Source organism: Gymnoscopelus braueri (genome assembly GCF_963280865.1).
Source record: "Gymnoscopelus braueri genome assembly, chromosome: 14".
In the NCBI taxonomy this organism is placed as follows: domain Eukaryota; kingdom Metazoa; phylum Chordata; class Actinopteri; order Myctophiformes; family Myctophidae; genus Gymnoscopelus; species Gymnoscopelus braueri.
Window position 1 is genome coordinate 39,375,689 of NC_137619.1, and position 17,274 is coordinate 39,392,962.

Below are 17,274 nucleotides of genomic sequence, written 5' to 3' on the forward strand. Positions count from 1 at the left end.
AATTATGTTAATGCCGTGGTGTGAAAAAATAAACGACGTTCAAACGATACGTCTGTCCATTATTTGTATGAATGCAGTTGACTTTTCTTTGAATGTGTGTAATGATGCTGTATAGGGGTGATCTACTGTACATTCTTAGATCATGGTCAAAAGAACTGTTCTTTGTGGCTGACTGTAGTGCCTCGACTTTGCTTCCCTGTTGTGGCCTCAAGCCAAATCCTGAATCGACGTGAGGTTTGGTTATGAATTTAAATGGAATGCAGTAAATCTTCATTAACCCATTCAAACCGGGAACGCATCTGTGTAACCACTTTATCCATATTTTATACTTTTGGCTATTCAAAAATAGCAGATATACAAGTTCATAGCACGGCACCGAGTGCCGTGCTATGAACTTGTAGATCTGCTATTTTTGAAACATTTTGAAAATGTGTGCAAATCTTTGAATATATATATTTTTTAAAGATACAATTTTTAACTAAAATCTTTGCTTCTGGGGGGTCCTGGAACAAAACATTTTGAGATGGGGGTCCACAGTGAAATTCATTTAATTTTGGGGGTCCTTGGCATGACAAAGTTTGGGAACCACTGATATAGCAACGTACGTTTTTTTCAAAAAACGGTTAGGATTTAGAAAACATTTGTAGAATATATGATATATGAATATATAATATTCATAGATTGCCACAGATTTTCACGATAAAAAAAAAATAGCAGATCTAAAAGCTCATAGCACGGCACTCTCTGCCGCACTATGAGCTTGTATATCTGCTATCTTTTTTAATGGCCAAAGAAATCTAAAAATGACAGACACGTTCCCGGTCTTAATGGGTTAATGACAATAAAAGCCATTCTCCAGTCTGTTGATATTGCAGCCTGTTTAAGTGAAGGACTGCACCGCATCAAATCTGCAGGTGTGAGTACGTATATCAGAGGGGGAAAAAAAATTAGATGATTGTCAGATAATAGACTTGGAGAGAGCCCCAACATGAACATGTATATGCATGTAGGAACAAGGGCTTGAGAGAGAGAGGTCATGGTGTGTGGATGATACACAGCATTCTACTGCCTAGACCTCGTAACCAGCCAACAACTAATAACATACCAAGTGCTTGAAGATGGACCGAGGTCATCAGCTGTCAGAACATGTAGTCAGCTGTCTGTGGCTTGGGCGAATGCTTGAGGTCTCTCTTACCCGTGGTTTTTAGTGCACTCCCTTGGTTTTCACTGAAATTCCTGTCTAAAATGCCCCTGTCAGTGGTGTTGCCTGAAGTTTATGTGGCTGTGTCGTCCGTCCCTCCCTGCATAGCTTTACAGGGCCAATGAATGTTTTATTTTTATTTTTCATTAAAGTTACTTTAGAAAGCCGTCCTTAGACTTATTTCTGCTTGCTCAAAGCCACTATCATGGTCATAGAACTGCAACCACACCTTGGACTACTCTATTCTAGAGTTGGATGGACTGCTTCTGTTTTACGTATCATGACTAAAGAGTTTCTTAAACTATTGCAGGATGGAGCGCTATAACCCCCCCAGTGTTGGGGGGGTTTATAGTTGACTTTGCACATTCTAAGCAGGCTCTCCATGCATCGCACTGCCATGCGTTGTGAGCTCCTAGATGTATAGATCTTCTATTTTCGGTGCGCGGAAAAGCGTGCATCCCAAGTATAATTCAGGCATTATTTATCAAAAAAGACATCTCAAAACAGCTCTTGTGGTGTGCTGTTTATCAACTGGCCCCAGACGAAATTAGATGTATAGGGAGGAGAAAAAAAAGAGTTTGGACCCCTGGGGTACCCCGGTCAACGAAGTATAATAGGATTTGATTTAAGTGGTTAAGTAGCAAGGTCACCCATGGTTCCAGTTCAACGCACAGTGGAACTTTAACTGCACACTGATTGGTCATCTGCCGTGTAACCCCTAGGGAAAATATGTTGATCAGTATCACCCTTGCATTCCTTTTATCACGCCCCTCACCCATGGAAAATAAAGGCTGGGTATAATGTATCATGAATATAGAAAATTTATATTATACAGTATGTGTTCGTATGCATGTACCATTTCTCCCATCTCTCTTTCTCTCACATTCAGACGCGTGCGCACACACAAACACACACAAATAAATAGAAACACCCTGAACCACACCCAGCCACACACAATAAATAAATGGTGTGTAAGAAAAATAAATGTGCTCATAAAAGACAGATGTTGCCACTGGATACAATATTAGATTTGGCTTCTGTCGTCCCATGAGAGAGAAAGATAATACTCCCAGGGTAAATGGAGTTATATACATATTGGTTCTGCATGCCAGTGGAACAGTAATAGTCAGTGCTTGCCGCTCATAGCAGCCGGTCCTCCTGAACGTGTTCCACTGTGTAAAGCACTGAAACACACCTTTAAGAGCAGGGTGATAAAAAGGCTAACCCCCATATTTTTGAAGGAAATCCCTCATCCCTGGCTGAACAATTTACAATCAGGCTTTTGTTTAAAAAATTGTGGCGTTCCCTAGCTGGCACTCTTAAGATCATGCATCACGCACAGTCTCTGTGCACTGTCTTTGCTAAAGTACATTTTTATGTCAGATTGAAAGACTACAGCAAGGTGTATGCATACTACAGACAGATGATATCAACACCCCATAGAAAACCTACACAAACTATCAATGATCCCCTGCAGCTCAAGCAGCAGTGGTGGACATGCACACACCATAGCAAACTGTTCTGATAAAGGGCTACTTAGAGGAACACTCAGGGTCTGTTTGCTCAGTTTGTGTGCTGTCTGCACTGTGTGGAATATTCGGACTACACAGGGTGGGCTGTACCAGAGCCGTTGTCAAGTGATCACTCATTCTGTTTTCCCCTGAGTGGACGTATTGACCATATTAACCAACACTGTGGTAATTTTATTTAATTTTTTATAATGATTTATTTATTGACAATGCACAATGTACACATATCATTATCACATTTCTTTTTTCTTTTTTTGTAAACAAGACATAATAAAAAAGACAAAGAATAAAGGAAAAGACACGATACACAAAAACACAACAGAAAGAAGACAAAAATACAAAGACAGTCCTCCCAGACCCTCCCCCCACCCCTTTCCCAGAATGGTACACTACTCAACCCTCAACAGTCTCTTATTTTCCTTTTTTCACAACACCTTTCAGACAATATCAAATATAATAAAACAAAAATAAAAAACCAGAGGAGATCAACTATTAGGAGATAATGATGGAAGAACGTCAAAGAGATTACCCCAGATTTTCTGATATATTGCAGGTTTTCTTACATTATACAATAAATTTTCTGGTGTGCAATAAGATGAAAGTTCATTTAACCAATGTCTCTGTGAAGGCGAATTTTCAGATTTCCAATTAACTAGAATAACTTTCTTCGCGGCTGTACTGGCGACACTGGTCATTTTGCATTTGCATCATACATGGGGGTGTTTCCCAAATCCTGAGTATGAGGTAAGCAGCCATGGAAAAATGGTCAACCAAATGGATGGGCCTGGCATGCAACTTGGATGTCAAGTTGTCAACCATCAGGTGTAAAATCTTCAGATGTAAAATCACTTCATCACTAAACCATAAGCTATACTGAATACTTTGTTGCAGGTTGAATAGCAAACATATCAGATCTGCAAGCTCACAACGCGACGCGTGCGTCGTAGACTGTCTATTTTCACAATTTTGTACTTTTGTCAAATGTTCCCCTATTTTTGTCAAATGTTCGCCTATTTATGGCATGCCCAGAATAGGGACGCTAGGGTTCATGCAGTTAAATGATAATGCATTTATTTTTTACAGTGCTTTTCCAAACAAGGTTACAAAGTGCTTATCGGAGCAAGATAAAAGAGCAGCATAAAACCATACAAGTTGAAACGGCACATACAATCAATGGGTAACATAATTAACAGATTAAGAACTGAGGTCGATTCTACAACTACAACCTTCTAAATCAGTAGTTCTAACACTTTCAAGATTCATAAAAAATGTTTTTTTTTTTTTTTGAATAGCCAATGCAAAAAATCAAAAATGACACGCATGCTTTCCTGGTTTTAATGGATTAAAACAATTAAAATCTACAGAAACACAGAAACTGATAAAATTGCAAAACCACTAAGAAAAGGCGTTAACATAAAAGTAGGTTTTCAGAAGTGATTTTCAGAAGTAGGTTCTGTCAGAAGTGATTTTCAGAAGTAGGTTCTGTCAGAAGTGACAGAACCTGGAACGGATCTATGTCACTTAAGATTTCTTTGGCTATTCAAAAATAGCAGATCTACAAGCTCATAGCGCGGAACCGAGTGCCGCGCTATGAGCTTGTAGATCTGCTATTTTTGAAAAATCTTGGAAAAAAGATATATATATTTTTTTTTAAACTGTTAGGATTTCGATTTTTTTTAAGAATCGCCTCAGATCTTAATGGGTTAAAAGAAGAGACTGATTTTGCTAGACCTCAGATCCTCGGGCAGGGCATTCCAAAGCCTGGGTGCCCGGTCTGCGAAAGCCCGATCGCCCCCGGGTGATGAGGCGAGACATGGGGACATCCAGGAAAGCCTTACCCGAGGATCTAAAAGCAGCGCCCAGGTTCATAGGGGGTGGTCAGCATGTCTTTAACCCTTTAAGACCGGGAACGCATCTGTGTCATTTTAAGATTTCTTTAGCTATATAAAAATAGCAGATATACAAGCTCATAGCGCGGCACCGAGTGCCGCGCTATGAGCTTGTAGATCTGCTATTTCTTTTTTAAATTGTGAAAATGTGTGCAAATCTTTAGGTTGAATATATATACTTTTTTTTAACTCAAATCTTTTTACAAATTCACTCAAAAAAAAAACTCAAAATTTTACAAATGTCTTGTAACAGTTTTTTTTTCCTAAAGTTTTTTTTCATATTTTTTTTTACTTATGTTGCTCATTATTATTGGTTTTCAAACTTTTTGTGTCATGGACCCCCAAAATAATATGTATTTGTCCGCGGACCCCCTCCCATCTAAAAATATTTTGTTCCGGGGACACGATTTTTCTAAAAATAGCAGATCTACAAGCTCATAGCGCTGCACTCGTTGCCGCGCTATGAGCTTGTAGATCTGCTATTTTTGAATAGCCAAAGAAACCTTAAAATGGGTTAATATAGCTGGGGGCCAGTCCCTGCCGGGCTTTAAAAGTCAATCAGTAAAATCTTAAACTCTATTCTGAAATGAACAGGTAACCAGTGAAGTGCAGCTAAGATGGGTGTAATGTGATCACGTTTCTTAGAGTTAGTTAGTAGTCTGGCAGCTGAATTTTGTACCAGTTGAAGGCGGAAAATGGCTTCTTTTTTTTTTCAGAGGCCAGAGTATAAAAAGTTACAGAAGTCCAAACGTGATGAAATGAAAGGGTGAATTACATTTTCAAGTTCTGCTGATGATCAGTGGTGGAAAAAGTACTCATATGTTTTACTTAAGTAAAAGTATCAATACTGCAATGTGCTCTGTTTCAAGTAAAAGTCCGGAATTAAAAATGTACTTGGGTGAAAGTACAAAAGTATTGGTATCAAAAGTAAAACTACTAAAATGTTTGAAAATAGCAGATCTACAAGCTCACAACGCGTCGCGATGCGACGGCTATTTTCAAATAGTTCAGGTATAAAATAGGGCTTAAGTGGTTAATGTATGTTTTATAATGGAATAATTTAAATCTGCAAAGTAACAACTAAAGTTTTCAAATAATTGTAGTGGAGTAAAAGTACAATATTTGCCTCTGAGATGTAGTGGAGTAGAAGTAAAAGTACTGATCATTGGAAATACTTCAGTAAAGTAAATACAGTGCTTGAGTAAATGTACTTAGTTACTTTACACCACTGCTGATGATAAAAAGGATTTAATTCTAAAATAACATGTCTGAACGACTCGTGTGACTTGAGGAGTGAATGAGAGGTCTGAATGAAGAATCACACCCAGGTTGTGTGTGTGTGTGTGTGTGTGTGTGTGTGTGTGTGTGTGTGTGTGTGTGTGTGTGTGTGTGTGTGTGTGTGTGTGTGTGTGTGTGTGTGTGTGTGTGTGTGTGTGTGTGTGTGTTAGGGCATTCGAATTATTCGACCTATAAGTATTCGAATATTCGATTCATCGATTTTATTATAATTTTTTTTTTCAATGGCATTGATGACTCGACTCAAGGAATGCGAGTTGACGTCACACCAGAGCTCACAGCTGCGTGTCTGCTGTAGAAAAGCCACTAAAAAATATATCTATCTAAAATCTAAATATCTTTTTGATAGAATAATCAAATAGTGGTTTGATAGTCAAATAGTTGGTTTGATATTCGAATATTCGGTGAATGCCCTAGTGTGTGTGTGTGTGTGTGTGTGTGTGTGTGTGTGTGTGTGTGTGTGTGTGTGTGTGTGTGTGTGTGTGTGTGTGTGTGTGTGTGTGTGTGTTTGTGTGAGTGTGAGTGAATTGCTTGTCAAACTCCTCCTTTTCTTTCAGCTTGTCTCACAGATACCGGTGTTCTAGTGGGATGTTAAGCTGTCAGAAAATAATTGCATTCTTCTGTGAAATTTCATAGATTTCATCATGCCAATGTAAACGTCAAACTGAAGACCTGTCATCTCAGGCATTTAATTGCACTACTACTACCCAAGACTCTGTAACAGCATTAGATCAACCTAGATTGAGACACAGTCATGCTACGGCTTGTGTATCCATTATTGTTACCTGTACACCATCAATTCAGATTCACATCTTCAAAAGAGCACTGCATGTATCTTTGATTGACTTCTTTATTTATTTATTTAGTTAGTTAGTTAGTTAGTTAGTTAGTTAGTTGACAGCTGTACTTTGTAATGATTTCATATCTGCAAAATCAGTCAATATCCTAAAGAGATCTTGAATTGTTGTTACAACACTTCTTGCCACTAAACAATGGTTTGGATTCAGTTCAGCTGCATTATAGCATTATTTGTGAAGTTAGTCTTTTTTTTATTAAATCATTAATGAATAGTTCACCTTATCGATCCATCCTCGATAAGCGGTGAGTTCCTGAGAACTTGAATTTACTATTACTTGTAGAAATTGCATAGCTATAGTAGCACCTGAGATAGACAATTCTGAAACATTTTGTCCTGAAAATGTTTTAACAGCACAATTGTCCTAATGTCAACATTTGTCAATTTAAGACACTAAGATGTATATTCCATGATAACACAGTGGAACTGGAAAGAAGTAGCGGGTGCACCATTTGTGGATAAAATTTTTAGCTGCTTGTTGTAAGAAATATGGTCACGGAAACTTATGACCATATTTTCACACCACTAATAAACCACACATTCATAGACATGCATACAGTAGATGCACATATGGGGGCCAATTATTTTAGTGCATACTAGTACACCTAGTACCTTTCAACACCATGGATGTTGACTAGAATAATCAGTGGTTACATATGTTGTACAGTCAGTGCTTGATGTAGTGTTGCACTCTCTGAGATCGCATCCCGGACTGCTAGCAACCACTTCTTTAGCATTTTTTAGTGTTCTTATTTTCTGAAATCTTCTCGTTGAAGGTTGCAGAAAATAAGAACATATCCATGACTTATCCCTGACCAATTATTAGACATATATCCCTGACCAATTAGGATTTTTGTTTTTGTCATTGCCGGTTGTTTTGTGTTTGCGTTGTGCCAGCCCAGGGGAATCGTTTGGTGTAAACACTGTACGCACATTTTCACTCTAGGAGAGTGATGGGCCCTGTGGTCAGGTCAGTAATAGCAGGCCTGACAAAGCATCTGTCTAATTTGGGAAACCACTGCTTTTTTACAAGGTGTATGAGGGAAGCAACTTGTGGCAAAGTTGTTGTTTTTTTAGTTAACCCTTTAAGACCGGTAGTTCGCATCTGTGTCATTTTTAGATTTGAGCTAAAAAGCATTCTTTTACACTTTGGCTCTTCAAAAATAGCAGATATACAAGCTCATAGCGCGGCACCGAGTGCCGCGCTATGAGCTTGTAGATCTGCTATTTTTGAGAAATAGTGAATTATTTTGCAAATCTTTTTGAATATATATTTTTTCAAGCGAACATTTGTAACTCAAATCTTTGCTTCCGGTGGGTCCCTGGAACATATTTTGAGATGGAGGTCCGTGGCCAAATACATATACATTTTGAGGTCCTTGACATGAAAAAGTTTGAGAACCACTGACAGAGTAACACAATTATTTTTCAGAAAACAGTTAGGATTTTGAAGACATTTTGTAGAATCGGCCTCAGCTCTTAATGGGTTAAAGTAAGTGCTTCATTAAGCAAGGGTGGAAAGAGATGCTATGCCCATCGGTGATACTGATACGGGACAGGAAGCCATGTAAAATGTTTATAGAAAACCTCACCACCAGGACAGTATGCCTGTTCGAGTGAACTCGGCTCATATGCGTTTTCTCACTGACTGCTGCCTGCAGCCACAAAGCTGTAAAAGACTGGGGTGGACGGAGGAGAAACAAGCTCTCTGTCATGCCCACACATGACCTGTAAAGGTATCAATCTCAATAAAAGCAAGTGTGGGACCGAGGAGATGACGGGGGCACATCCTGGCCTGGAACTTCAGGTTCATGGAAAGTGCAGAGGAATTAGACTTGACACTAGTCGGTGTAGCCTTGTATGACAAATCTACTGTTTTCAGTGTAATATCAGTCTTATCACTCTTCCACAAATATGTTCATATATGTGAAAGGGAATCACATGATAGAAGAATGCATACAAAAGCAGGATAAAAGATCATCCCCTTAAGGCATACCATATGTGGAAAATGTTCAAAATCTATGAATTCATATGACCATATGAGGATTATAGTGCTGATCTAACGCCCGGGATTCGAACCCGGGTCTCCCACGTGGAAAGCCAACATTGTAATCACTAAGCCAAAGGGAATTCCCTATAGCTCGGGGGAGTCATTAGACTTTCAGGCCATCAGGCTGCAGGTTGTGAGCCACTCTGCTACACTGAGTGGGAAGTCGTTCGGACCAACGGTCATCCCAGATGATGCTCGGGATACATTATTGCAGTGGTTCTCAAAGTGGGGTCTGGGGACCACCCAGTGGTCCTTGAGGAGGTTCCAGGGGGTCCCCAGCAAAATGAGAAACCGTTAAATGCCCTATCTTATTTCCCGTTAATTCGTAAATAGCCAATCTACAAGCTTACAACGCGTCATGATGCAAGGTGTTTTTGAGATTGTTGATCTGCTTTTTTTCAAATATGTTTGTCAAATCTCCTCTTATGGGGGTCCCTGGCACAAATTTCAAATAGGGGTCCACGGCCCAATACATATCAATTTAGGGGTCCTTGACATGAAAGGTTTTGAGAACCACTGCATTATTGGACATGACGTGTTGGACATGTCAGGACGTAGGGTGGGACTGGGATTGAAGGTGGGGGGGGGGGGGGGGTTAGTGGAGTGGTAATGTGTCGGGGTGAGCAGCAGGCTGCCCCGGGGTGCATTCCTTCAGCCTGTGAGCCGCCAAAAACACTTGATGAAAAGTGAAAGTGCAATGAAGAGTGTGTGTTTTCACAGGAGTAATGCTCTGTCTGTCTTGTCTGTCACTCAGCTTTTCTCACTCTCCTCTTGTCCTTGTTGTGTTTTTGTTTAGTTTTTCCTCATCCCCTTGTCTTTCCCTGGGGTCGTTCATGTGAAGACAGAGCCGGGCGGATCACCTTCACCTCTGGACCGCTCAGGTTCATTGTAGAGCGATTAGCCCAGCGCCTAAACTTTAAACTGCCGTGAGTTTCACCCCTGACCTCCACCTCCAAGATTAAAGACTGGCTGACTTCTTGTTATGAAGCAAAATCATTTACGGTCACTAGTTTGCCATAAAATCATTATTGTGACACACCCCACTGCTTCTAGCAGCAGTGGGGTGGTTATTAGCTGGTCGTCAATAAATCGTTGTTTCATAAATGTTCCAGTCTCTTGGAAAAATTTCGAAAAACAGATGGGATGAGGGACAATTGTGTGCCCTTTAGGTGTTCTGGTTATGGCACTTTGACATGACAAGCCAGCTGTTCTGCTTACTGAGGCCTTTAGGTGACACTTCTCCTTGAAGCTATTTGAAACCACACTTCCTGAGAACATTATCAAGTCACACCAAACCAGACAGAGGGTGGTCAGAGACAGAGTATCCTCCCTGACTTAGTGACGTTTGTGGTTCAGTCCCCAGAGTAGAAATGTAATTTTACTGTACGACTGTGTCACATAAGATCCAGGACAAATTCTTACTTTGTGAACATACAGTACATGGCCACTTATTCTTATTCTGATGAGTTTCCTGACGTAGAAGCTTTTTTAACCTCAAGACCAATTACTGATTAATTACCAAATAATTACTTATTCACACATTTTTATTGATTGATTGATTGATTGATTGAATACTTTTTATTAACGTGATTGGTAACAGTACAAGTAGTGCAGTCAAAGGTTATGCTAAAAGGATACGGTAACGCAAAAAGTCCCAGGGGGCTTGTTTCCATTGTGGTCCATTGTGCTCAATTTATCAGTAAGACATACAATACATATCGGTAAAAGCTCAGTAGCAGCAAAACAAAAGGTATATTATTATTTTCAAAATATATTTGTTTTAATGCAGCATACTATGATTAAGACAGTTGTTAATTATTCTTCTGTAAAATCGTGCCTTGAAAATGCAGGTATTGGAGGATAGAAAAGAAAAACACTACTCCTGGCTTGACATTAACTGAAGACCCTAAAGGCTCAGAAACTATATCTGCAGAGTAACCGGTTGGCAGATCCCAACATGTTGGCATGATCTTCTTGTAGTGCTGCCAGCTTCTGAATTACGTGTCCCCCAGCATCTACAGTTGACTACATAGTACAAACAGAGCTGAAAGGAAAAGACAATTGACCCGGTATCCGGTGCCAACAGGAAGTAAATTGTTCTCCTTGAAATTGGAACCCCTGGACATCTTTCCCTGAATTTTTTTTCTCTGTTAGTGGTCTTTACTTCAGATCATCGACCCCAATTTAGAGTCAAGGTTCTCAATCATTATAAATTACAGTGTGTTAGACAAGACCGTCTTCCACTGTCCCTTGACAAAGTATTAGATCATATCCACAAACGTAAACAAATCAGATACTCAATATCTAATGCTCATATTTTCTTTTCTCATTGTAGCATCAGCAGCTGTATAAATAGAAATCTACAGCCTCAACTTTTGATCTTGCACTCTCACAGGAGAAGAAAGCTTTTTCTTTTTTTTGTGCACACACATTGAATTAACATCATTTCAGAATCACACCTCTGAGCATTTTATCACCAATCCAACCAGAAATTCATTACTTTAATTCTCCGTCACGATGGATTTCATGCTCTGCAAGTCACACAGTCTATCTTTTATATCATGTCGCACGCAAGATATTTGCTCGGGAGCAATTAGGGAACCTCTCTAAAGACGAATGCGTGTTTGTGCCCGTTGTGCAGGATATCAAAGTCTATTGACATCATGACGGAACAAGCCTACGGTGAAGTTCAGTTCCATTAGAATGTTTCAAAGCGAGGCCGTCTTGGCCGTGCGCCCAGGAACAGTCCCGGGGCTCCTTGCCTCCTTCAGGTTTGTGTCTCACAGCAGTCTCCCAGCGTCTCATAGCACGACTGATGACCACACACACACGCGCCCACACATACACACATAAAAAAGCCTGGACTCAAGTGAGCGCAACAACACAGACATGCTTTAGTGGCACGCCCGCACACACATGATACAATTCATTTCTGATTAAGGATTTCAGTTCCACACGTGAACATTTCCCATGACAGGTGAATCTTTTCGAATGCCCCCAACCCGCCCACCACCCCCCGCCCGTGCGCGTCCGACTGCCAACAGAGGTAGCAGCACTACATGAAGGGTTCCTCAGACGCCCATGACTTTGGCCCTGGACCAGGACCAGGCTCTGAGAGGGAGCCTGTGACTCCACGCAGGTCCTGTTTCCCCCCTCTCCTGTTTGTCTGGGGGTCATGTAGTTAAGGAGCAGACGCTGACCCCTGTCACATGACCTGTTAGACAGAGGTCTTGTTATCCACTGCATCAGACTCGCCTGCCACCCCCCCCCCCCCCGTGCTGGGTTTTTTTCATCTCTGTTGTGATGCCTTTTGTTCCAATTCTCCAAGAGCAGTGAATCATCAGCCATAGTAAACACAAGACTAAAAGAGTGGAGGAGAAGCAAATAAAACTTAGACATAGACTTAATGGACGAGGCATGGCGGAGAGGTGAATCACAGGAAAAGTCAAGATGTTGAAGGGTAAAAATGGTAGTTTCATTTACCTTCCTGTAGATCCCCTTAATTTTAAACGATTTACAGGAGGTGAGATTGAACGAGCGCCTTGTTTATTCAGCATTGCAAATGGTGATTTTGATACGTAAGTAGCATAATATTGTGTGTCATGTGTTGTATAAATGCATATATCTCCTTGCAGCATCCTGTACAAATCACGGGGTAATTACTGTAAATCCATCTCTGCAATGTGCCAGGTAGTATTACAGCTAATTGATGTGGCATTCATGCCTGAAGGACAGAGAAACCGTATACACGTTTTCCAACCTGTGCTTAAAAAGGATTTGTGGGAATTACTGCGGCAGAGGACTACGGGGCACATTTGTGTTTTGCTGTATTGTTGATTGATTGATTGATTTTTATTAGGCAAAAGAATGTAAAACAACACAGTTACATTTATAATACTTTTGTCTAAAAGGTCCGACCAAAAAAAGTCCTTGCGGACTTGTTTCCGTTGGGGTCCTTGAATTAATTTCCTAGACATGATTGACGGTTGCCCGTCATAACATGAACTTCAAGTGATAAGAAAATGCTGGGACATAGAGCTGCAACCTTTGCTTTAATGCTATTCTGAAGATGAGATGGAAGCCATCAACCCTGACTTACAGAGAATGTGGAATCAAACATTATTATTCACTAGAGTTTCACCTTTAGGAATCTGCCAGACAAAATGTATGACTGCCCTCTGAATTTCATAATGGGGTTATTTTCTGATCAGTCTTAACAGGTGTGTCTCTATACAGTGGTCCTCTATATAATAATTTCTCACAAAACAAGATAAGTAGTACATTTAACTGTTCCGCACCTGGAACAGATTTATACCACAAGAGGCAGCAGGTTAGCCATTTGATCTTCGGGGCTCAGCTGTCCTATAAACACATACATTGTAAACACGATACCATGTGGCTAGTATTTTTAGTGGGAGCCCAGTTCATGCCATCTGCACTACAGCTGGTTGTGGAACATGCTGACATGAGTCACGATTGCGACTGCTTGGCATGTTGCCCAGGTGGCCAGGAAGAAAACATCTCTCTACCTCAGGCTGGCTAGGCCTTTCTCATGAATCTTAAAACTTGGGGCGGCAGTGGCTCAGGGGTAGAGTGGCCGGGTAGAGTGAACTGGCAACCGCAAGGTTCCCAGTTCGATCCCGGGGTGGAGGGCTCCCCCAGAGTTAGAGTCGAAAGTGTCCTTGGGCAAGACGCTGAACCCCTAATTGCTGCCTTGCATGGTTTCCTCGGTTCATCGGTGTATGAATGTGTGTGTGAATGGGTGAATGTAATGCACAATCTATGTAAAGCGCTTTGGATAAAAGCGCTATATAAATGCACCATTTACCATTTCATATTTGGAGGTCTTGACAGTAAAGAAAATAACGTAACAATGGTATTGACTTGTCTCCTTGGTACAGCTGTGTCAAGAACAGTTGTGACGAGCAGAAAATGAATGTGTTGGATTTCCTCACTGCCATATGAGGACTGACCCTTATTGCCTCGCCTTGTGTCTGCAAAGTCCCATAAGCTTGTAGGGCACGTAGAGACATTGATAACTACATTTTGCTGAACATCTGTGGCAGATGTCTTGACCTGAGGCCCGAGGTCAGTTCTCAGCCGTGACGGATCCCTTCTGCGGTCAGCAGATCAGCTTGAGAGAGGTCCTATCCCTTTTTAATTAGGCCCGAACAGGCATGTGTCATGGGTCATCAGGTGAAGCTAGCATCTTGAGGCATAACGTTTCTTGCTGAGGGTGCAGGTCACGCTCTGCCCTATAGGAACCCCGGCTCCCCTCCCGTCACACTCGGGGCAAACGCCTGACCTGCGGCGATGCACGCATGCAGTTTAAAACTTCACTGTTGCGGACGGGGTCATGCTTTTTAAGGGGATTTGAAATGGTTGTTTGATTTGACTTTGATCCTGAGTGACAGCTTCAAATCTGTTGACTCCAACTTCCATTGTCATTTATGGCACTGAGTATGATTCACGCTATCCAGTACTTGACATTACTGCCAACCATTTTACAAAGTACACTGAGCAATCGACTTGCAGAGACCTGCAACTTGAAATCCAGCACACTAAATATAATTATCAGAACAATATTGTGGGCAAAGTTACCTTATCGATGTGTTTTAATGCATTTTAAAGAACAGATTGATTGGACATTCTAGCCAAAAGGTAGTCTGATTGATTTTCGAACAAAAGACTTATTATCCACGCATTGATGTTTAGCCAACATTGACTCAGACTTACTGTAAGAATGATTACATTTTAATGACTTTACAGAACATTGGAAAAGGGAAAAATATAAATAAATAAAGGCATTAACAGAAATAAATCATATCTATGTACAATAAGCTGTGAATAGACCGTATTGACAATGCTATGGTCCTTTAAAGACGTGTGCCAGTTTGTCTTAGTTGAGGACCGGCGTCGCACACTGTAAATAGCAGATCTACAAGCTCACAACGCATCGCAGCATGGCGCATCGTGACCTCGTAGATCGACAATTTTATGTGCGTGACATGGCGCACAGCCAAGTATAACTCAGGGTTTATAGTATAACTCAGGGTCCACTGCAGCTGCAGTCTCCAGAGAGGAGACATTGCACTAATCCTCTCTGGTCCCAAAGGGGTCTGAGGAGGGGATCCAGTGTCCAGTGTCTGTACACAGGCCATTCACTCAAACAAAGGAGGGGGCTGAGGAGATCAGCCATCCATTCCCTTCTCAGCCATGCCAAGCAAGGCTCCAGGGCTGCCAGATACCATACTTGAGCTTAGGTGGAAGTAAATGCCACAGATGGTCAGACATCAACAAGTTGGCCAGACAGAGAGGATGGCAAGGTGCCCTGGAAACTGGAGCTATTGTACTGCAAGGTGTGTGTGTGTGTGTGTGTGTGTGTGTGTGTGTGTGTGTGTGTGTGTGTGTGTGTGTGTGTGTGTGTGTGTGTGTGTGTGTGTGTGTGTGTGTGTGTGTGTGTGTGTGTGTGTGTGTGCGCGCGCGCGCGCGTGTGTGCGTGTGTGTGTGTGTGTACACGTGTGTACGTGAGTGTGTGCGTTTCTTTGTGTGTCTGTGTGTTTTACTGTCCCGGTGGGCACCAAAAGTACCCCCAAGGGGAGATTGTTTTGGTCATCATGAGGAAAAGAGTCATCATGTCTGTGTTTAAAAAAAGCTTAGGGTTACAATTACGTAAATATCCGGGTTGGGGTCCGAATTTTGTCGTTCGGGTTAGGCATACGGTGAGAAGTTAAAGTTAGGGGTTAAGGTTAGTTTTAGGGTAAAGGGACAAAGGGTGTGTTTAGGGTTAGGCTGGGCTATGTAGGTGTGTGTGCGCACGCGCGCGCGCATGTGCGTGTGTGTGTGTGTATTGTCCACACATGATTCTGTCCACATGCGAACAGGATGTTTAGCTCAATTTACACATTTCCATTTCCTCGTGGAAATTACTTTATATTTTGGCAAAATATCCCTCCATGTCAAAGCTGATGTGCAGACCCCTTGGGGACAGTCGTGTATTCTACCCTAAATGAGACCTACTTACATAAGTTACCTGCTTAAATAAACCATGGAGTCTGGAGGAGAAATTGCAACCTGGAAGCGGTGCCTAAATAAATGTTTGTATGTGGTTCAGTGCCAAAGATCCTGAGCCACAAACCAATCCACATTGGTCCTTAGGCTATACAGAGTCTGTTTTCACTTGATTTTTGCTGCACTATTCAAGTGCTCTTTATTATGGGTTTATTTTGGGATTATTATGCAGAAAGCCTTTTCATGCAACAAAGCAGTCATTCTCATTCCTGCTGTAATCGTTACAAATTATCGCAGTAACAATATAAGCGCTCCTTAACTGTGTGCAATTTCATGAACGTTCAAAAATGATTCTCACATCAGTGGTAATTCAACTCTGCCCATGCATTTGTTGTCAAATATTGTTTAGGTAAGCGACGGTATTTTAAGCAGTGACGCCTGCCTCTCCAGGTTTACCATGCACGTCAAGAGTGGGGACTGTTTTGGTGGAAAGGGGAAAGAGAAAAACAGGCCGGTCTTTGTACCTTTGGTTAAGTCACTGTATGAGCTGTGGTCTAAATTTCAACAACCCATGCCCTGCCAGGAGAAGTTCTCTAACCTCAGAGCCATGCCATGACTCTTTGGAGTGGGATAAACATCATCCCCAGCTGTTAAACTCCATATCCTGTTTACCGTTGGATCCATTAATGGGAACGTGAACATTTCACAGAGGTAGAGGTGTTCGCAAACTACAATTTAACTCTGAGGGTGCTCAAGTGGAATGGTCCATTTGATTCCATTTGCACACTCTCATGAGTTACAGACCTGTAAGGGTCCACTTGGTTCCTACTGTAACGATCAAATATTTAGCTGGGGAGTCCATAGAAACCCTTAATAGGGCATTGGTTCTCAAAGTGGGGTCTGGGGACCCCCAGGGGTCCTTGGGGGGGGGGGGGGTTCTAGGGGTCCCCAGCGAAAGTAGTTGATGTAGAATCACAATCATTTGGACCACTTTAACCTTTTATACTTTGGCTATTTTTCAAAAATCTTGAACATTAGTGAAAATCTTTAACACAAATCTTTGCTTCTGGGGGTCCCTGGCACGACATATTTTCAGATGGGGGTCCACGGCCAAATATCTATCAATTTGGGGGTCCTTGACATGAAAAAGTTTGAGAACCACTGGACCACATGTTGAGAACCAGTTGTATAGACTACACTGTGAAGGTGGAGTATCAGTGTACCGTCAACGCTATGCACTTATTGTGCTGAAAATCGCACCTTGTTGAAATGACAAGTAATGCTTCATTTACCAAAGGCAATATTATTCCTCGGAGATCCAGACCTCTGGGTGTGAGCATGTGGGCAGGTGGTTCTGATTTATAACATTTTGATGCTGGATTGGTGCCATCCTCAGATGTATACCAGGTGAACGTTCCTCTCGGCAAATGTTCCATTTCTGA